The sequence below is a fragment of the Tupaia chinensis genome, unplaced genomic scaffold (genome assembly GCF_000334495.1).
Source record: "Tupaia chinensis unplaced genomic scaffold, TupChi_1.0 Scaffold000091_1, whole genome shotgun sequence".
Lineage (NCBI taxonomy): Eukaryota > Metazoa > Chordata > Mammalia > Scandentia > Tupaiidae > Tupaia > Tupaia belangeri.
In genome coordinates, this window is record NW_006159553.1 from 136,802 (window position 1) to 159,762 (window position 22,961).

General features: G+C 41.8%; 1 protein-coding gene across 1 annotated transcript in view; it reads left to right on the forward strand.

Annotated features, from left to right (window-relative positions):
• Positions 1–22,961, forward strand: part of LOC114006833 (ERC protein 2) — a 262,788-nt gene that overhangs the window by 136,470 nt on the left and 103,357 nt on the right. The gene's annotated exons all lie outside the window — the stretch shown is intronic.

Consider the following 22,961-nt stretch of genomic DNA (forward strand, 5'->3'; position numbering starts at 1 on the left):
AGTAAGATTCTAGTGCTAATTCTGATTCCAGAGTCCTGAGATCGTAGACAAGCCTCTTTAGGAAAGATCATATGAGGGAGCCATTCTTCCATAGTCGCCGTTGCCTAGTATTCTTAAAGTTCAGCAGCACCGAGTGTATTGGACTCACTTCTGTTTGTTTATCCATCCTCTCATGCATTCAGTGATTCATTTAGCAAATATGTGTCTTCTCTACACCAACTACTCCTTAAGTTCTAGCTCCTTACGATCTGCCCTGAATTATGTGATCTGGGTGCATTCATTTACCTCCATAGCAAACATTTATTGAATGTTTGCTATGGAGGTACTTGTTTTAGAGTCCACAAAAGGCCACTAAAGAAGGACGTTATCTTCACATTTTGCAATGCCTGGCAGATACCAAGCATTAAGGAGTCTTTTGATGGAATGGATAGTGGACAAATAGACAACTAGTGAGTATTCAGGAAAAAATAGTGGCAGGATGGTAAACTTGGAAGACCGCATATTAGGGATTAAGATACTTTTCTGGATACTTGTGTTCTAGTCCTGAATTTGCTAGCCTGGGAGACTTCATAAGCCATTTAACCTTGTGGAAACTTAGCTAACTAACTAATAAGCTTCCATTTTTCCCTTTTTCTTTTTTAATCTTCCTTCCTTCCACAGAAAATAGAATCATGGATGTCAATTGCTATTAATTAGAGGGGAGATGATATTGGTCTACATTTTTCTCAAGAATTTAGGCCAGTTCTAAATATTATGACTTAAGAATTGTTTAGATGAATAATATAATAAATTGAGTGGTCTTAAAGTTTGAAGTTAGGACTGCAATCACCTTAGGCTGCTAAAAATCCTATAGGATGCAATGGGAGTAGGGATTAATTAATCCATGGTCAAGCGGATGTCTTTGGGGATACCCCCCTTGGAGTTCCATTAATATCAAACGTAAGAAAATAGGTAAATGGGGAGTTGGTCTTGCTTCCTTACCTCTATCTCACCTGGTCTCCCAGAGCCTGACAGCCTTCCAACAGTGGATTAAGACCAGATTCCAGGAATAACAAAATGAATTGAACTTTGTGCTTATCCATGTCCTGGACCTCCTTTCCTCTATCCAGTTAGTTCTCAGGTCCAACTTGACTAGGATTCGAAGTTGATGCTCTATGGATCCACCAGTATTTCTTACCATTTGCCAACTCTGCAGGTTGGTGTGTAAATGGGCACACAGCACATGTTTCCTATTTGGTTAAAGGATCCAGACTTTCTCTGCTGGTGTGCACAGAGAGAGCCAGCTGTTTGGCAATCTCTCTAGCTCATCCACCCAATGGGAGTTCATTTAGAGAGTAACTCAGCACAGTATCAGGTGTGAGAAAGAGTTAGTGCAGACTCCAGGGTCAAGCATCCTTGGTTGCAGTCCCAGTTCCTCCATTTAATAACTAGGAGACCTTGGGCAGAGGACTTAATATCTCATAGCCTCAGCTTCCACATATGTTCCATAGGGGCTGATAAGGGCGCGGACTGCTCCACACTGCTGTGAAAGCTGAGTGGGATGATAGAAGTGCACCACCACACACAGGGCTGACTCGCAGTGGATACACAGTGAACGGAAGCACTTTTTATTGTTGTTATTGCTGTTCTTCGGGGAATTCTCTCAGGAGCCAATAGTGGGGCTTCAACAGTGATAAAAATCCCCACATCTTTGTCTAGCTGCCTGTCAGGTGATGGCTCATGGCTGGCCCAAAACTGTCCATTTGGTCACAATATTCTGGAAGACATTCCAATGGCTCTTTCTGTCTCCTAAAATTTCTCAACCTTCTTCTCACTGCTGAGAGCTCCGGATTCAATAATAGGGAGGAACCAAGTGAGAGTTTAGTTGAGCGTGCACCATAAAGATGGTCCATTTAGTTGGCAGAGCTAGAGTTTTGAAGGAGGAGTTTGAACAACTTGCTCGTAACTTTTAGAGCCAACCCAGAGGCGTCAGGCAACAGTTTTCCTTTCCTCCTGGAAGGTCCACAGCCTCCTTCAAGAGCAATCTCTTGGGTCTTACCAAATTGGCTGTTAGTTTGGAAACCCACTTGTTCATCTGAGCATTTGGAGGAAAGCTATTGACTAACCCTTGCTCTTTTTCAGCCTTTCTCCGTTCCCCCCCCAATATTTAGGAGCTTGGCCAAAACAAAGAGCCCATTGTGTTCCTGGTACAAGAACCAGAACTAAATTAAACATTCATTGAGTCTTAATTAATTGTATTAAGGTCGGGCTATTCCCATTGCTTGGGAAAAAACCCAAATGCTTAATTTCCTTGCGATGTGGTGTGTGTCCCCCAGTATTGAACTAAACCACCATGAGACAATCGCTCACTTAGCAGAAACTGGGGCCTCAGCCCAGGAACTAATTAACCCCTCTTTCTCTATATATAGCTATCTTCACCACCAGGACCATCTGGAAGTTGTTACCTTCCAAATTCTTTCCATCTATTTTTTTTTCCAAACCAATCATTACTGCCATGATGCCTTTTTCTTTCTTATTTTTATGTTACGTGACTTCCCACTCTCAGAGTCTCCAGTGCTATCTAGATCACAGCCTGGCAGCCATGAATATTTACTTTATGTTTAACTTTCAAGTGGCACACCTATTTCTATGTACTTTTCCCAGTGACAGAGACAAAAAACAAAAAAACCTTTACGTGGAAGTCAGAGACGGAAGTAGAGATGATTGCCAAGGGGGGTTAGGCCCATCTGAGTTGACGACACACCCAACAAGCTCTGTGAAACTCCTTCAGTAGTGTCTTTGATGGTCAGGGACACATGGGGAGTTCTTGGAATGACTTGGTTTCTTGCTGAATCCACTGAGCAAAAAGCACCCATGTAATCTGCCCTTTCTTTGAGACCATCTAGCTCTGATCTGCATCTACTACAATTTGAGAGACAGTACGAAGCACAGAAACTATCTTGTCAGACAATATGCTTCAGGAGAGTGGTCTCAAGGATTTCATGAACCTGTAATCAATCCAGAATCCTTACTCTGGCTTACATGGGCCCCTCTGGCCTAGCCTCTGTGTCCCTCCACCTACGATACATTGGTTCACTGAATTCTTGGTTCTTCCTCTCCCAATGTGCCTAGCTTATTGCCACCTCAGGCTTCTGAGCCCGCTAGCTCTTGTATGTAGACTACCTGTTCCTCCATCTTTAGAAGGCTACCTCCTTCTCATTGTGTAGGTTAACTGTTACCTCCTGAAGAAGGCCTATTAAACCAAACCGGCCCAAGGTCCTCCTCAGCCCCTCAGGTCTCTCTATCACATTCTCCTGCTCTGTACTCTTGACGGCACTTGTCCCCATTGGGTGATGTTCATTGTTTGTTATCATGTCTGCTGATGTTGAGTAAACTATTCATCCATGAGAAATGCCTTATCTATATGGTTTGCCATTGTGAGCCCAACTCCTGGAAGAATGCCCAGCACTGCAAGTTTAATAAGATAAATTATTGGAGAACAGCGAGTGGCTTTCTGGGTATAATTGCATAATGTAGGTATTTTAGGATTCTTTGGTCATTTAGAATACCATCCAGAAATAGTAAGAGGCAAGGAATATTATAAGAAACCTTGAATTACTTAAAATCACTGGGAAAGCTCAAAATCATAAGCTAACTTTATTTAAAGTGTTCTCCAAGTCACCGTAAATTTCCATGTGTCTCGAGTTCATTCCTTTTACATGTTTCTGGTATTTTCAAGTGTTTTGGGGTAAGCCTCTTGCCTTCCTCCCAACGCCAGGCATCAAAGCAAAAGCAGCCTCGGCCTTCCAGAGTTCATCGCTCAGGAGCTTCTGCCTGTCCCTGGGAGCTGAAACTTCCCCATCCCCCTTTGCCCTAGCATCCCCTCTGCTATTGAGCTCCACAATATAGATTGCACACTGGCTCTAAGTAAGCAGTAAGGCCTGGGGGACTGGAAGTGTAATGAATTCTCTTTTTATGGAGGGTGGTTCTCCTCTTCATGCCTGAAGTCTGACTCCCTCCAGGCAGAGGGAGATTTCCTTTTGTCCCTTTACGGTAGTTCATCTGCTGCTTTTTCCTGTTGCTTTCATCCTTACCTCTCAGTCCCAAATGGTGGAAATCTCTGGATAGCTCAGACCCTGTTGCTCAACTCCATTTATATTAAAAATTCCCCATATAAAAAAGGCCAATGGTGTCCAGATTTCAACCGGGCTAGCAGGCCACTCTCTACAGAGTATCATGTGTCAGAGCCATAAGTCCCAAGGAGGAATCCAGTTACAAGGGAGTTCAAGTCCACAGCCTGCTCTTCAAGCATTTTTATTTCCCTTTCAGTGTCACATTGGATTCAACTAATTCATTCTGTGGAGGGGAGAAAATATTATTAACAGCCAGGTTCCTGGCTTGCCTTTCATCTGGGAGCCTTCAGCTTTTCATCTTCTCTTTTCAATCACTGTTTCATGGGATTTTTCCTACCAAGCCTTTAAAGGGGATTGAGTCCAAGACAGAAGAGATTCAGACTGCAGTAGAACCCTGCCTCAGCCTCGGTCTGTTTCATGCTAATGATTGTCCTTCATTAAAAGTCAGAATAAACATAAAGAAGGAGAAGAAAATATATTTTTTATATAAAAGCAAAAGGTAAATGAAATAGAAAATAACATTGGGCTGACCCTGAAGGTCAGTGGTTAAAGGAGTCAGATTCCACATGGCCCATGATGGTTCAAGTGCTGGCCCTAGGGCTTGGGAAACACATCAGGCACGCATGCATACATGCCCAAAATCCTGATGGGATGGAGGAAAAGGATTGCAGCATGACCATGCCCTGTTGGGGCGTTCCCTTTCTCTCTCTCTCTCTCTCTCTTTCACTCTCTCTCGATACAAAAAGAAAACACCATCATCAATAATAACAATAAATGGCCCACAAAAATAAAAGCAAATTATTTGAAAAGACCATTTATATATGCACCTATACTGTTCACTATGGAACCATTAGCCCCATATAATTTTTCAACTTAATTAGAATAAATGATTTACTTGTTTATTTATTTTTAGGTTTTTGCTATAGGGCACATGTACTCCCTGGAGAGAGGGAGAGAGAAAGAGAGAAAGTGATTGTGGTCATAATTCTTTCTCCATTCTCCTCTCCGGATTTTGCACTCACATGCACCAGGTGTGATTTTCAAGCTCCTGAGCCAGCTACATGGCATCCAGTGCTTTAACTACCACTGTACTTACTGGCCTCAGAACCAGTGAAATTTTAAATTCAGTTTTTCAGTCATTCTAGTCGTATTTCCTAGAGCTCAGTAGCTACATAGACTGGCGAGTGCTGCCATATCAGACAGTACAGCTCTGTTCATATCGTAGAATGCAGATAATAGAGTTCCATTGTCGCAGAAAGCCCTGTTGGATATCTCATCTGTACTCTAACCTTTGTGCAGGCTAAAAAAAGAGAAAGGAAGTAGAAAAGACACAAAATATGTCTCTGGAGAAATGATAAAGAGATAGTTATAGATACAGTAGGGGCTATTATAGAAGGCTTTATGAATAACTTTGTGCCAAGGTTTCTTAAACATTAGATACAATGAACAGGTTTCCTGAAAAAAAAAAAATCTAAAATTGACTCCGAATAAAATAGGAAGCATGAGTGAATATGTCAATTACCACTGGAAAAACTGAACCAGTAGCTAAAATATAACCCCTGTTCCCTGTTGCTCACCAAAAAAGTGGCACGAAATCCAGCTGATTTGATGATCAACTTCAACTAAAACTCCAAGGAATAGCTAATCTCTTGAATTAAAAATGCAGTGGTCAGTAAGTCCCTGGAGTGAGGATTTGAGGTCTGCCTTTGTCCCTTTCATGACCTGCCATGGCAAGACTCTTCTCCTCTTGATGTTTCTACCATGAAGCAGTTAGACTAAAAGGTTTTGAGGGCCAGGGCAGGTCAATAATCCTGTGTTCCCATGACTTTAAGACATGAGTCCTTTCTCTGATCTTATCTAGGTAATTTACAGCTTCCAACTATTGAAATGACAACATTGGTGACACATATGGCCAGTCTAATCTTCTATCCTAAAGAATATTCTTAAATAGACCCAGAGAATAGGGCACTTTCTAAAGAAACAGTTGGCCCAACCATTTGTAGAGATGAAACCACGTTTTAATTTGTTCCTGTCTTGTGTAGGAAGGATTTCTCCACTACAAAGAATTTGCTCATAGTCCTGAATAACAACACTGTCCAGCAGAATAGAGGTTGTACTTAAAAATAATTTGTAGCAATAATTAACATTTATAGAACAGCTCCCAAAGGCTTGGCATTATCTTAAAAACTTTATAGGCACTAACCCATTTGACCTACACATCATCCCATAAGGTAGGTAGATATTGCCTTCATTTTAAAGGCTAGAAACTAGGAATCAGAGAAGTTTTCACTTTCCCAAAGTCACAAGACTCTTTTTTTTTTTAAAGAATTATTTATTTAACTTTATTATTAGTAGTATTTATTTTCATTTGCTGTAGGGCATGTACATTTACCAGAGAGAGAGAGAATGTGAGAAAGCAAGAGCCATATCTGGGACTCAAACTGAAGTTGACCATGTGGGAGTCCAGTGCCTTAACAAACATCCTACCTGCTGGCCCCCACAAGACTTTTATATATTAACTCCAAATCTAAGAGACCCTACAACCTTATGCATGGATGACAAGTTACAAGTGCTGTGTGGCCTCCCCAGTGGTTGAAGGCATTTCTCTTTGTGTTTTATTTCTCTGGTAATCAGTAGCAATTCTGTATCATGCATCTATTAGAATGGGACCAGCAGATTGGGTAATGGTTATGTCACTGAACTCCCACATAGTCAACTGCAGTTCAAGTCCCAGACTCAGCAGCTTAAAACACACATTGGGCACATGTGCATGCACTCCCAAAATTCCAAGAGGAGAATGGAGAATAAGGATTTGGGCATGGCCATCCCCCGCCCCCTGCAGGGGTGATTTCTTGCTTTCTGTCTCTCTGGTGAGTGTGCACACTCTATAACAATTCTCTCTCTTAAAAAAAAGAAAGAGTTACTTTTCCAATACCACCTTATCCAAAGACTCTGGGAAGGCATTAATTTCCTTTCATAATCAAAGCAATCACTGGTTTAGGCTTTATTCAGTGAGGAAGCAGGGCTGGAGAGTAAAAGCTCATTTATGTTGTAATATTAGTCAATTTAATGTGTCAAGTTGGGGAAAAATGATAATTACTTTGGCATTCAGGGTCTAGGTTGACTAGAGGGTCCTTGGCAAATAAGCCTTCCCAGACTTGGAGAAGGTTATCATTTCTCTCCTACCAGTTTCTTAAAGGACCTGAATTCCTTACATAAGTGACAATCCGTCCTGATCATTGGTGCTGATTGGCAGCGGGTCATTTGCCTGATCCCCTTTGATTTTGTGGGCTTTCTCAAGACTTTGTTTCTGAATTCCTTGAGCTTAATGGGGAGGCAAAGGCTCACATACTCCGGGTTATCAAGGACAGTTCTGCAAGGGTCAAAAATGCATGGTCAGGAAGAATTTCCCTGTTACCCACTTCCTTAGCTGTTCATTCCAGACGTACCAGGTCAGCGCAGCAACTCATGCCTGCAGTGTGCATTGTGCAAGATAGCCTCTGGGAGACTGGGGAGGCTGAGAAGCGGTTTTCAGGAACTAAAACGTTCAGTTTTGAGACTTTGGAACACACCTACCTGAGATAATAGGGCACTTCTTGGAAAGTTTTCTGAACCCACCAGGAACTGCCTATAGAAATGCAGACTTGCTTGGCCATCCCTTGAGTTAACATGGGGGCTTAAAGGGATAATGTGCCCTAGGTTTAGCTTTGGTTTAAGTCTTTGTGTTGCTGACAGGGCTTAAAATGGGGCAGGTAATCACTGGTAAAATGCGTCATCTTCTTTTCCTCCCCCTTCTTGTGAAACAAAGTGCAAAGTGCTTGCTTTTTTCTTTTTTCTTTTTTTTAACTTAAGCTTTGTCTTTTTGTTGAAATAAAATGATCACCATTTGCCTTTGGTTCCATATTTTTGGAAAGATATGATACCCATGGATAGAGGGTACAATAAACAAGTCTTCATGCAAGCCGATACCTCAATACGTCTCTGTGGCATTAAAAGACTGATATTCAATGTCAGTAAAGTCTCGGGGAGAGGGAACCCCAGACTGGCCAAGACTGTGTCGCGGTCAGGCTTAGGGACCAGGTGCAGAACCTCAGTTTTCTTGCACCTCATTTTTCCTTCCTTCTTTATCATGCCACCACCACAGGAAGGGCTACTATTTTGGGGTCACTTTGGCCTGAGCCAGGTATCATGCTAAGTGCATTTATTCCACGTGAAGAGGGCTCTCTTATTGCCATTTGACAAAGGAGTAAATCAAGCTTGCACTGTGTCAGTGTCCTGAACCAAGCCTGAGGAGTGAGGGAGGTAGGCCTCAGGCCCTTTCTGTCTGACTCCAATCCTATGCGTTGAGGCCTCACGTCCAGTCACTGTCCAGTGCCACCCAGACCTTCCCACAGAGCCCTTCTCCCACCCACCACTTCCTCTCTGTCCTCTCAGCACCCAATTATGTGAACCCCATCAGCTCCCCCATCCAGGGGAGCCCCTGGTGGTTTCCCTGGCTCAGCACTTTCCCAGCCCAGCCAACCTGCCTGCCTCAGCCAGGCTCACCTTCCTGAAGTGCCACTTTCTCTGTCCCTCCCCTGATGATGGATTGCCAGGTGCTCCCTACTCCAACCACATCAGATTGACTACCTCAGCTTGGTCTCTAAATGGGTTCCCCTGAGCAGTTTTAATGAGTTTTCCACCACTCCCAGATAATGAGGTACCTTTCCCTTTTCCAAAAATACAGTGTTCCCGTCTGTTTCCATTGTTTCATGATGATTGCTTGCCATTATCCAAAGTACCCTATTATCTGCCTAAATCCTACCTTTTGCATTCATCCTAGATATGCTGCAGTTTCTTTAGGAAACTCCTTCTAAAATTAAAAAAAAAAAAAGTCCTTATCTCCCTTTTTCGTGACTTTCTCTAAAATTTAGAAAACCTCTCAAATGTTTTTAAATGTCATTATCTCCCTCTGTATGACCTTTTGAAGCTGTTAGAATCCTAGCCCAATTTTTTTCCCAGAATCCCCTTCTTTGGATCACCATAGTTTCCCCTAGGGTGATCCGATCTTCAACTAGACTGGAAGTTCCTTATGCTCTTTGCACCAAAGAGAGAACTAAAACGAAATAATTATAGCTGACATTTTCTGCACACTTTATCTGCATCATGCACTCCTTACATATATGGGAGGGGTCCTTAAAAATTTCCAGGAAATGTGCATTATGAAAAAACTATGCATGGATTCCAAAAATGTTTCTACCAAAAACAAATTTATATTTTAACTCCTTTTTTTTTTCAGGAATGTTCAAAGTCCGCTTATCTTAATTCTTCTAATGTTCAAAAACAATAATAATTCTTTGAAGTAAAGACTGCTACCAGCTACATTTTCAGGAGGAAGCTGGGACTAAAAGCTTCAATGATTTATGCACGTAGTGAGACAAAAATATGCACAAGGCAGGGGAGCCCATGCCTATATACTGCACCACGCCCCTTTACTCCATCCTTGGTCCCATGGTCTGGATACGGGCCAAGACTCACCTGGCCACAGAGGCAAACGCGAGAACATGAATTCTATTATGTCTGTGTGTGTGTATGTATATATATATAAATGTTTGCTAGAGATCACATATACTCACCAGAGAGAGGGAGAGAGAGAGGGGAAAGTGAGAAATCAAGCCACCAGATCCGGGACTCGAACTGAACTGCAGTTGGCCATGTGGGAGCTCAGCACCTTAACCACCACACCACTTGCTAGTCCCTAGAATGTGAATTTTACCTGGAATTTTATCTGAAAGCTGATAAAGCTCATTGCTTCCCAGACGTCCTCTAGAAATGGGTTCTTAGCTCTTCTCTCCTGGTCCAGCAGCTGGAGAATTGTGTGTTGAATCAGAATACTCTGTTGTAGAAAAGCTTCCTGAGTTTGAATCAGCACCTTCCAAGTCCCACTAGAAACCAGCTTGACATTTGCATGGCCATGTGGGACAGGACTTAACTCAGGCCCTCACCCCTCCCCTCTCCAGTAATATGAGCCCCTTGGAGTTGGCCTTAGATGCCTTAATCCTTTTTGGAAAGAGGTGGAGGATAAGCAAAGTTGAATATTTTACTTTTTTAACAGCAGCAAATGTTTCCATAAGACTCTTGAAAATTAGCTACAGTTTGATAGTTTAGAGGGGACTTGTGACTACCTGGGCAGCATTGTCACTTTCTAAGCTTAGATCTCTGTTGTACATTCAAGCTAACTTGGGGAACTGCTGAGAGCTTGCATTTTTCCCCAACTGCAGACTTTCACATGCTATAGAATGTTTTCCACACCAATAGCTACCTTTTGCATAGTAGACATACTCTTTTTGGTTAAAATCAACCGTATTACCAACCTAAGACATACAAGGAAAAAAGCAAGTTGATAAGACTATTCAATACAAAGATCCAGGGTGTGTCACTATGTACGTAAAATCACACTGCCTGCTGAGGTCTCACTTCTTCTACCACATTTCTGACTCCTCCCTGGGATAGTGTCTTACGTGGAGTCAGCACTTCGTATTACTTACCAGGTGGAATTTTAAATGTTTTGCCTGACTTTCTCAAATAGTGTTGCTTTGGACATTAAAAGCAGTAATTCTCTACCCAGGGAAGTGTGACTGGAGTTTTAAAGAGTTGTATTTTCAGGCTGGTGCCATCACCTACTGGTTGAGGGAAACAGATCCTACTTGGCCACCTATGGATATAATCCTAGCTCTGGTAGATTGAGAAATCCAGGCATGTGTGCATGCATGCCCCAAATCCTGATAGGATTGCCCAGAACGATGCTTCCTCCCTCTCTTTCTCTCTCTGTGTCTTTCTGGGGAGTGTGTGCATCCTCTAGCAATGAAAAAAAAAAAAGGACCAGCAGGTGGCATAATAGTTACATCACTAGATTCCCATGTAATCAACAGTGGTTCAAGTCCTGGATCCAGCAGCTTTAAATCCCTCTCTGGGTACATGAGCATAAGTGCCCAAAATCCTAACAGGAGAATGGAGAAGGTATTGCAGCATGGCCATCCCCAGAGGGGGGTTATTTCTTGCTTTCTATCTCTTTGTCTTTCTCTGACTCTCCAGTGAGCGCACATGCCCTATAGCAAATAAATAGATAGATAGATAGATAGATAGATAGATAGATAGATAGATAGATAAATAAATAAATAAAAACTTGAACAGTTAGGTTTATCAAATTAGACTGGGGAATTTGACAGTGCTAACCTGTGGATGGAGGGATAGAACAAACTGATTTCAGTGGAAAAATAAATAATTATGATCCAGCTACATCCAGTTGTTTTGTGAAAAGGGTACCATTATACCAGGTCTTCTTTCAACAAGACAGGTAAAAGCATATGTCACATGAACACAAAGCCCTGCAGCATCTTGCCCTTTTTTTGGAAGGAGGCAGAGGATAAACAAAGTTGATATTTAACATTTTCAATAGCAGCAAGTATGTCCAGCCTCACTTCCCACCACATCCTATCAGGGAGGGGATGCTCTGGAGCACTGACATGCTTGGCACGGCCTCCCCACACCCCGTCTGTGGTTTTGCTCTTCCTGCTGGAAATACTCTTCTCCATGTAACCTGTCTCCTTACATTCTCTAAGCCTCAAACCAGGACTTGAACCAGGTGCTTCTAGAATTTTCCAGGCTTGACCTTCTTATTGTCAGTTAACACTCTGCGTTACAATGATTCATGTGTCTATGTCTCCAGCCATCTTGGAGCTTCCTTGAAATCTGTATCCCTGGCCTAGCACAGTGCCCAGAATACAGAGGGTGCTCAGGGACCTTGTTGAAAAGAAACAGCAGAAGGAGAAAGTGGTAGATAAGTGATAATTCCACGAGGGTAAAGAAGCTATAAACAGACTATATGCAATCCCCAAATATATTTCATTCTTTCTTTGTAGTCATCCTATTCTGCTTTTCAGGAGAGAATGTTTACCCCATGAGAAAAGTCAAACCTACTAGTCTTCAGAGACATGTTATGCCTGTGAAAGTCTGGCATTTCCCAGATGGAGGGTTGGCCAGGCTACCACTTGGGTGTCTTATCATAGAGTATCTCAAGAGGTGCTATTTCCCCCCTTAAGTCTTTGTAAGGGAAAAGGTGGTCAAAGAAACCAACTCTATGGGAGGTTTTAGAGTCGAATCATGATTTTATGGGTAAGGAAGGGGGTTGAGTGAAAATGCATACAGATGATCACAATGTGGGGAAAATGCTCCAAGGGCCTCCTGGCCGTTTTCCGCATGCAGCCATCTTTCATATCCCTGTAAGATAAAAATCACAGGAAAAGGTCATAAACCACTGTCAGAGTATTTGACAAGCCCCATAGGTAGTTGTGCTGAGCCAGTAAAAGCATCTTAATTGACCTAAATGACAACAGTTATGTTATAAATATCTAGAATTTATGACCTGAGAAGGCATAATCACATCTTCCATCAGTTAAGTTTGCATAGGAGAAGCTGGAGGATTTAAGATAGGGCCGCAAGTTGGGGAAAATCTGATTAGCCTTAACTTTATGACAAACACAGAGCTAAGTGAATAGAAGTGCTTTCAAGTTCCTGATCCCTGGGAGTTAAAGGCAGTAGTGTTTCAGAGTCAGTAAAAGCCACCCAGTCCCCTCTGCGCAGCTGTCATTTTATTGGCCTTGTAAAGTCTCGCATTCACCGTGACAAATCCAAGACCATATACCTGTGAAGAAGAGATGTTGTAGATTACGGGGTGCAGAGGAAGCAGACGGTGGGGTTAGAGGGTGAAAGCCTCTGTGTTTAAGCTGAGCCTTCTTTGGAATGTGCAGAGTCATTGTGAACAGCAAGTAGATGCTGCTCGAAAAAGTACCCCACAGTCTGTTCAGACCTTCTCTCCAGCACTTTGAGTAGGTGAAATTAAACACAGAGTTTTAAAATGAGTTTATAAATCTAAAAAGTCCACATTTCTTTCAAGTTAGTTGGAAATGACATTTGGGGGCCAGTTGATAGTGTGGTGGCTAAGGTGACTGGATCCCACGTGACTGACTGCGTGACTCGAGTCTTAGACCCAGTGACTTGAAAAACATGCCAAGTGTGTATTTGCGCATGCCCCACATTGCAAAAGGAGAAGTGGAAAATGGATTGCAGTTTGTTCATCCCTCATGAGAATGTTTTCTCCCTCTCTCTCGCTGTCGCTCTCACTCTCTTTTTCTGAGGACTATGCAAAATTTTAAAAAGAAAGAGAGAAAGAAAGGAGGGAAGAAAATTACACTTTTTGTTTTTTAATTTTGCCAGAGGGAAAATGCGTTTGTTGGAGAATGGAGGAGACAAGAAAACTTGGTCATGAGACATGGTCATGCGACAGTCCCTTCTCCTCCATTTTGCCCTCCTTTTGGGCTTTTGAGCATGTATGCAAATTCACCTGGCATGTATTTCAAGTTGCTGAGTCCAAGACTTGAACTACATGGTCAGCCATATAGGATCTAGATGCCTTAACTACCAGACCATGGACTGGCCTTATATTGGATGTTTCAAACTTGATTCATTTCCTAAATTGGTTTATTGAGAGGAGGGTGTGTTAATATCAAACAATACTACCACATCTAAAGCAAAAATCATCACAAAGCCAACTCAGGAAAGGAGGTGTGCTTTAAAGATAAATTTGATATCATTGATCAACCAGATGATTGCCTGGGGACTCACTGAACAGTGGAGTTGAGTCATCTTCAAGACAGAAGGCAAAGAGCCAACCTAATCCCAATTTACAGAGCTTCAAAGGTGAATAGTCATCTTACAGAGCAATGAAGAGCTCAAGTTATCTATTTAATGCCAAAGTCTGTGAAGTCAGTGAAATTTCTTTAATGAATTTGAGAGCAGTCCTTCAAAGAAACCTCCAAATGTAACCCATTGAGGGGCCAGTTTTCTTTGAACTAAAAAGATGAAGATTATCCTAGATTAACTTGATCTCTCGTTTTACTCTGTTTTGTAATCCAGAGACAGGATTCTGGATTTTGAGAGAAGCATTTTAGTGACTTGGCAGGTATACCTAAAACACTGATGTATTCTAATAGCCCATTAGGGGCACTTTTAGCTTCTTCTAGCACCACTGGTTGGTAAGGAAGTCTCCCAACCAAAAGGCTCATTTTACATAGGAACTTCTTGCCCATGTTTGTGTTCTAGCAGCTTCTGTGGACCGGATAGGTCCCAATGTGTGTACTCAACTTGTTGTTTCTCAGTGGGTATGCAACAAAACTTCAGTTTGGGTTTTGTTTTCATCACACTTTCTGTCATACGTCCATATTCTTAAACCTTGCATCTCTCAAATTTGGAACTCCATGTTTCACGAGGTGGAAAAAATATGAAATCTGGAACTGATTATGAAATTACGAAGCAGGGGGATGCCGAAATGTTCAGGGATCAGTGTACAAATGCATAAGTCCTCCTGCACACAAAGCCTGGTGTGAAGGACACATCATTTTGGGTTTGAACCCTGCTTTTACATTTCGGCCTAATGCAACCTAGCATTTGCTTTGCGTAGTACTTGGGGAGCTTTTGGTGTTAACAGAATTCTTTTCTAAAGAAATTCCTTTGCATTCCTTCAGAATTTGTCCAGTTTCCAGGTTCCAATAAGAAAAACATGGACAAGATTTTAATAGAAAAATAGATTTTTCAGCTGGCAAGCACCCTACTCTAGAGCTGCTCTTGTTTTATTAAGTGAAACAGTTCAGCTTAATAGGGAGACTCTTGGAATTTGTACCCTGATTTAAGAGTAAAAAGAAACAGGAACCACCTGGGAAATACACCCCTCTGGGATTTTTTTTTTTTTTTGAGAGTTTTTTGTTTTTTGTTTTCGCTATAGGGCGCATGCACTTGCCAGACAAACAGAGAGAGACAGAAAGCAAGAAATCACCCCCCAGGGAGGATGGCCACGCCACAATCCCTTCTCCTCCATTCTCCTCTCGGGATCTTGGGCACACACGCACACGCACCCGGCGTGAGTTTTAAGCCACCGGGTCAGAGACGTGAGCCGCGTTCGACTACATGGGAGTCCAGCAACATAGCCATTACGCTAACTGCTGGTCCCACCCCTCTGAGATTTTGGGGCCTGCTTATAGTTTGACTCTTCAATTTTTATCTCACAGAGAAAACACTTGAACAACAGTTAGATGTGCCAGTAAGTCAAGACAGAATCCTTTAGTGTTCTTATTGTGTTTCCTTGAGAAACTCGATTCATTTGCCCTTTCCTTGTGAAAGGGAAGTGAGTCTTTCCATAACAGTTTCAGATGTGACTCTTCCTCTGATCAGAGTGACAGTTATGATGGGATGTTTCGTTTTTTTGTTTTTTTGTTTGTTTTTTCTTTTCAATGTAGTGTCTTAAATACTTTCTAAAGACAATGCATTTTAGTATTAAAAATTCCAAAGTCTTTGCAAAAGAAAATAAAAATGCCCTTAATACACCATCTAGAAATACTAACATTTTAGTGAACTGTGTATCCTTCTAAATTTTCTATGGTATTTTTTTTTTAAAAAAGAATCCCAGTATTTATTTTTTTATAACCTGCATTTTGAACTCACTTTTTTCTTTTTTCTTTCTTTTTTTTTTTTTTGGAGAGGTTTTTGCTTTAGGGCGCGTGCACTCACCAGACAGAGACAGAGAGACAGAAATCAAGAAATCAACCCCCAGGGGGGATGGCCATGCCGCAATCCCTTCCCCACCGTTCTCCTCTTGGGATCTTGGGCACACACGCACACGCACCCAGCGTGAGTATTAAGCCACCGGGTCCGGGACACGAACTGTGGTCGACTACATGGGAGTCCAGCGACATAGCCATTACACTACCTGCTGGTCCCTTGAACTCACTTTTGTATGTTAGACCCTTTTCCCCAATAATAAATACACACTGACAGCATCATTTTTATAGCTGCAAAGTGCAGTATGTTGCATTATTTAGATAGTTATTAACAGTGAACATTTAGTTGTTTTTTTAAAATATTCTGTATTAGAGTATACAATGCTTCACCTTTTTCACTTATCCAATAATTAATTTAGAATAAATTCCTGAAAGGGAAGATGTACATTGGTATTGATAAATATTGAGGAATGGCCTCCCAGAAAGGTTTGCCCATTCACCCTACTTTCCTGGGCACCCCGTCTCCACACCTCCCCCCAAGTCTTTTTGTTTTGATTTGCTTTGCTCTTCCAATCTAACTCCAGCAGGTAGAGAGCTCTCAATTTTTCTTCTGAGTACTAGGGTACAAACCAATAGAAACAGCCAATACACTACATCTGAAAGCAATTGAAAAAGAGATCAAACATGTCCTTGCAAAAATAAATGCCATTTGGGACCAGCAGTTAGCGTAATGGCTATGTTACTGGACTCCCATGTAGTCAACTGCAGTTCTAGTCCCGAACCCGGTGGCTTAAACTCATGCCAGACGAGTGTGTGTGCATGCCCAAGATCCTGAGAGGAGAAAGGAGGAAAAGGGAGTATGGCATGGCCATCCCCCCTCCCCAGGGGGTGATTTCTCACTTTCTGTCTCTCTGTCTCTCTCTGTCTTTCCAGCGAGCGCACGCACCCTATAGCAAAAACCTCTCCAAAAAAAAGCCGTTTACTTACAACTGCCCATTCCCCCATAGCTAGGTGTGTATAGTTTCTCAACTGTCAGTGCAATCACTTGACTTAAGTTTTGGAGATTTCAGGATGAGGTGCCTTTCTCAGTTCCCTTGTGAAAATAGTTTTCTTTCTTGTAGCCGAAGATCGGTAGGCCTTGGTCAGTAAGAGGAACATGACCAGTGATGGAAACGGACAAGTGGCCCCATCCCCCTTGCTCCCAACCTTACCCTGACAATGCCTAAAACAACACTCTGTTAACGAGTTAATTTTTGCTGCTCATACGTTTTGAATCTGGGACTTCTTGGTCATTGAGGGGTCTGAGGTTTGAGGCCCTTTTATCCTTTTATTGGTGAATTCACTGAAGTGTAGGCAGACAGAAAATGTTCAAATGGCAGGCAGATAAACTTGTTAAATCCCTGGGAGTCTTTCCTTCCTTGCTCTGGGAGTTTATCATCTTGGTGGAGTTAAAAGGCAATTAGGCCTGCAGGTCTTTGCTGGCTTGTTTATTGGTGTTTTACACATGGGTGTTGAAGAGACAGGACCGTATTAAACATTCCAATCCTGTTGGCCGGAGGGAATGAGACCTCAGCCCAACTCACTAAGTCTCCTTGAGAGACAGCCTTGCCAAAAAAGCTGGAGGAAAATCGTTTAAATATAGTACCTGTGCCCCTCGATGCTCATTGTGGGTGGAAAATTGCAGCCGGCTAGTTCCATGCTGTGTTCCATTTCCTGGGAAATGGTTTTATGGAAGGGCGTTTGATGAAAAAGTTCATTCCTTCTGTAATTGTTAGCCACCCCCATGGTGTTAGTTAAGGTAGAGTCACACTGGAAATGCTCCTTGCTTCCAATCACCAGGGTAAGGTCACTCAGGAGAAGAGAAAGCTATCAGTTTGAAAGTGGGTAGGGGACAGGTTTCTATAGAGTCTTCAGGTCCTTTCGGTTTTCTGAGTCTCCCCAGTTAGGTTCGTCCTGGGCACAATTTAAGAAGGGGCTGTCTTGGCTTTCTGCAACAACGCTTTCTCATTCCCTTCCCTCAATGTGCCCAAAGTCTTGGAGACTGCCCTCCTGGAATAAAGATATAGGGATTGGATTAGCTCCCAACTCCTTCATACTCATATTTTAGAGAACTGATACGGTGCCTTAGTCGCACTCTGGAAGCTTGGAGATTTTTCAGGGTCAACTCGGACATTCATCACAATAGGACTGAGGAGAATTTCCAGCGTTCAGTCTACTGCAGTGGTCCAAAACACAGGCTCAGGAGTCAGACACTCCAGAGTCTAACTTCCAGCTCTGTGTCTAACTCTGTGAGTGGAATTCCTTCTCTCAGCTCACTGTTTTTGCCTTATTTTGGTGAAATAAGGACAAAGATAGTCCCTGCCATGCTAGTTTGTTGAGAGATTAAAAGAAAGAATGCATGGAAAGTGCTTGGTATTGTGTCTGGCACAGAAGACAAACACAATAAACGGTAGCTGTTATTATTGTTAGTAGTAATATTATTATTAAAATGTGCTTTATTTATATAACATATATGTATACAGGCTGTATGTCCATGTATAAATACACATATCCAGTTGAGTTACAATTATGTCTTTTGGCCAAACTTCACTATTTTGCCCATCTAGGGTGCTACTGAAATATACAAACCTATCTGTATGAGATGAGAAAATCCTTGCTCATGTCCAGAATATCTGGAATATAAGGACTTCCGGTTCCCTCAAGTGACCATTGTACTCCGCGATCAGTGAAACTCCTTTCCTAAGTGGCTGCTGCTCACCCAAGTCTTGTTTTTTTAAGTGTTAGTCACCCCGCCTTCATTTTCACAACTCTGTTGAAGAAAACATAATAGATAACCACGGTTTTAATTCCCAACCTGACTGTCCATGTTCTGAAAGTCATTTGCCAGTGTCTTTCCTGCGCGTGCGCAAGGACTTCCTCTTGCCGGGTAATGTGGTTCTGATTAGGGACGTCCTAGACGACCCAGAAGGATGACCTGGGAGGGAAACCCACCCGAGAGGAGAGTGAATTTCCATCCTCCAGTTAGATATATGATATTAAAGACCAGAAGGGATGAGGAGTTTATCATTAGGACTCTGAAAAAGAATGAAAGCAAATGGCCAACAAATTGGCTGTCTTTTATGCAAAGCTTACAAGCCAGCCTCTTACCCCAGAGAGGATATGCAGAGCCCTCAGGCCAAATGGCTGGGCTGGCAGGCAGCAGGCTTTTTGAAGTCCTTGCTTGGCCGCCACTTCTTTTAACAACAAGAACAGAGCTGAATTGCCTCCTCGTAAAGACATGAAAACGTCATTTTTACCCATAATATCACAGTTGCAATGGTGATAACCCACTCCCCTCCATAGCGCAGACAACATTAGAGTACAATGCCTGTGTTCTGTGCAAACAAGGTATGTTTTCTTCTCCCTACAGTTTTATTCATTGGGTTATAAATGCTCACTCTTGCTTTCTTCCATGGATGATAAGCTCTTTTCTCAGAGGCCCATTAGGCACTGATAGCCGGGAGGTGACTGGAAGGTCCCATCTGCTCTCTCAAGATTCGTGGAGGCTCTGGATCCATGGGACAAAGGACAAGAGGGGTGTGCCGTGGATAGTGGGTTTGGAGAGCTTGGAGTCTCTCTACTGAATAGCTGAGAATCTACTAATAGTTGTAACTCTAATATGATTTTCTTGTTCATCTCTGTCAAACCATGAAATCTGATATGTTAACCATGACTAAGCCGTGAAATTTGTCAACTTCGTCTGTGATTTACACAAGCTCTGTTTTTAAGTCTTAACACAAAGGGTGGAGTAGTGCTTCCCAGCATGCTTTCCGCAGTAGGCCTCTAGTATTGTATGACAAGTAAGAGCGGAGTGTACACATTTCTCATGCTGCTTCAAGGACCAAGGACAGATAAGATGAAACCTAAAAACTAAGTAAGGTCTTTTCCTTTGAGGTGATAACGGTGAACATCCATTCGCTTAAATGTCAATATATATCAAACCAGCATACAAAGTAGTCTGATGGTTCATATCACTGGGAAAGATAATAAACTTCCTTAAAGTGGTAGATTATTTGTTTCTAAGAGGAAATGAATGAACACAACCTTTGAGCTGTCTATTATATAATCAGTCTCTTCAAAACAGTTTGAGTTAGGTTCTGTAACCTGTGACTTTGAAGTCACTCTGTCATTGAATAATACTTGAGTGTTTTTGTGGAAGTCATTTAACTTTTTTTCTCAGCTTTTTCTTCAGAAAAATGGGGACAGTAATGTTGGGATCTGCTCTGTAGGTGACTCTAAGCCACAAAAGAGATACTGTCTATAAAGCTCAGAGCTGGCCACCCCTGTCCTATATCCATTTGGGCTACTATTACTGTTGATATAACAGTATAATATATTGTTGGATGTCTTTACAACCCAAAGGAACATTGACTAACTTAATTGGGGAGGAAGTGGGCTTTTTATTGTATCAGAGAAAATAGGCAATGTTTGGCAAAACACTGTCATCGCTGTGACAGTTTTCCATATGAAGGAGGAAAACAGCTCAAAGGAAGAAAGAAATGTATAAGTGGAGAGTCATGAGGGCTGTGACATCCCTCTATCCTACCCTTGACAAATTTTTTTGTGGACCCAGAGAAAAAGAATGCCCAGATCCTCCTCAACGATCTCTTGACTCCTACTCTGTACAATTGACTATAGAATCAAGAATTTTCTGGTATCTTCAGTGACTATGTAGTTTAATGGTTTTAAAACTCTTTCTTCCATTCAAAATCTTGTACAGTGCTCCAGGACCTAAAATAGCCCTTTCCAGATACTGTTCCACTAGATCCTTGGGACACAACTTGTGTGAACAGTCAGGCTGGTCTGTTCATTTTACATTCAATGAAACCTGAGTCCATGGAACTCAGGCAAGTCGCTCCAAATCTTCCCACTGAAGGCCAGAGTAGCCTGGCCATGTCTTCTCTCTCTGTCCAGTTCCTTTGCCATGACTCCATCTTCCCTTCCCACACAAACAGGAGGAAAAGAAAAGCAGGCCTAAGACATCAGGACAGCTTTAGTTAACTTGCCCAGGCTTGATGGGCCATGAGCAATGTCAGGGAATCTAGGAAACTTCTCCCCTCCTCCTCCTCCTCAAAACAAAACAAAACAAAACAAAACAAAACAACCTAACTCTGCAAAATGCTATGAATGTATATATACTATTTTTCTACAGAGAATGTCTGTAGCTTTTATCAGCTCTTTCAAAGGAGTTTATGACCCCCCCCAAAGGGTTAAGAATGATTTCCCTATAATTCATGACTTTAAATGTCACATTTCCAGTTCTGATTGTGAGCCGCAAGGTTAACAATTACATCCACTTTAACCTTTCAAGGCAAATGTAGCATATAATCCTATGAGTGCCTGAGGTATCAGGCTTGCTTGTAAAACAGGAACTGGGTTGTGAATTCTTCAGGTTGTTTCTGCAGCATTTGTTCTCAGCCTGACTTCTAACTCAATCTAGGTTCTAATAATTTTAGAGTAAAGATGGTTCAAGACTGATAAAAATAAGGCATGTGTACTTATAAATGCTCCAGAAAAGTACATTTCTTTCTAGACAGGAATATTCGTTCATTTGATTAATTCTGCCTTGGTCTCAGATTAGGGTTACCAGATTTAACAAATATAGTTATATTGGAACTTCAGATACACAACAAATAATGTTTTAGTAGAGCTTATGGTCAGTCTTGCAGATCTATCAATAGAAAGAGTCTTCTTTCCACTCTAGAATTTCTGCTGAAAAAAAATCAAGAAATGTTTACTGTAAGCAATCACATGACTTTTGGTTTTGTAATCAAAATGTTCTAAAATAGGTTTGTGATGATGGTTACCCAATTCTATAAATTGACTCAAAATCACTGAAATTGATACATTTTGACTTTTTAAGGATGCATCTTTAAATTTAAATTTATACTTAAAATGTGTGAACCTCATGGTGTGTAAACTATACCTCAGAAAAACTTCAAAGTAGTTTAATGGCTAACTAATGTTATAAATGCCAATTGTTGCTTAATTTTTATTCTGAGCTTCAGACTAATTTGAGACTGTGATGAAAACCCTAAATCTGCTGTCAGGAAAAAAAAACATGTAAACTATAATACCAAATTTGAGAGAACATTTCTGAACCTACTAGATAAATGATGGGTAAAGAAGAACATCTCTGGATGTCCACTCCCACCTTAACTAAGATTCCACAGTGTTAAAATCCTGTTCTTCAAATGTGGAGCAAGACTTAGTCCCACCCAAAGCAAGGAGTTGCTGTTTTTGGAAGCCATCTTTTGTTGTTGACTATGAGGGTGACCTCCTGTGACAAGGGTGGATTGCCCCTCCCCCACTTCACGCTGAAAGGAGGAGGGGAGGGCAGTACTTGTCTTAAAGAGTATGTATAGCCTTGTTTGATTTTGCTGTTGTTGCTTTGGTTTGTGTGTGTGTTTCAATAAACAACAGCATTTCCCTACTGAAGCAAACCAACTTCCCACCTCGACTAACTTCCTTGATAAAACCAAATGCTCACACACCAGTGTGTAAACTCAAAACAGGAGGCACCTCCATCAAAACACACAAAACTCAGCCTAGCCTGGTGGCATAGTCCGTAAAGCATACTGGACTGCAGTGCTGGGAGCTACATGGCCAGTTGTGGTTTGAATCCCTGGTTCTATAGATCTGAAATGTGCTGGATACACATGCACGCAACCTGACAGGCTGGAAGAAGGGGACTGAGGCATGACTAGACCCTGTTGAGGGTACCCCGACTTCTCATTCTCATGCACACACATATACTCTACACCACGGATAAAAACAAAAAAACACAAAACTCAATGTATAGTTTTTCTTCCAACTGGAACTAGGAGGTGAACAACTTCTCTTTTATCTTGCCCATGTATCCAGATATTCTGAAAATATGCTTGGCTAGGGTGAATGATCTCAGAAGAAAGGAAGTGGGTTGGAGATGCTTAGTCACAGCAAGAGTTTGCCCTGAGCAGCTCATTCCTTCATTTATCAAGATTGAAGGACTAGCTTTTCCAGATTTAATCACTAAACTCCAGAAAGGACAATGCTTTGCACAACTCATAAGAGTCACTATGGATCTTTGGTAAAACCCTGGACAAATTCTTCTTTTTCTCTATTATTAGTTGTCCTAAATGTTAGCTCTTTACCAAAGCAAAAAAGGAATAAGCCTAGGAGAACAATGGGAGGAAAGCCAAAGCCCCTCAGAGACTCCTGTCTTCATGCTCTTTTTCAT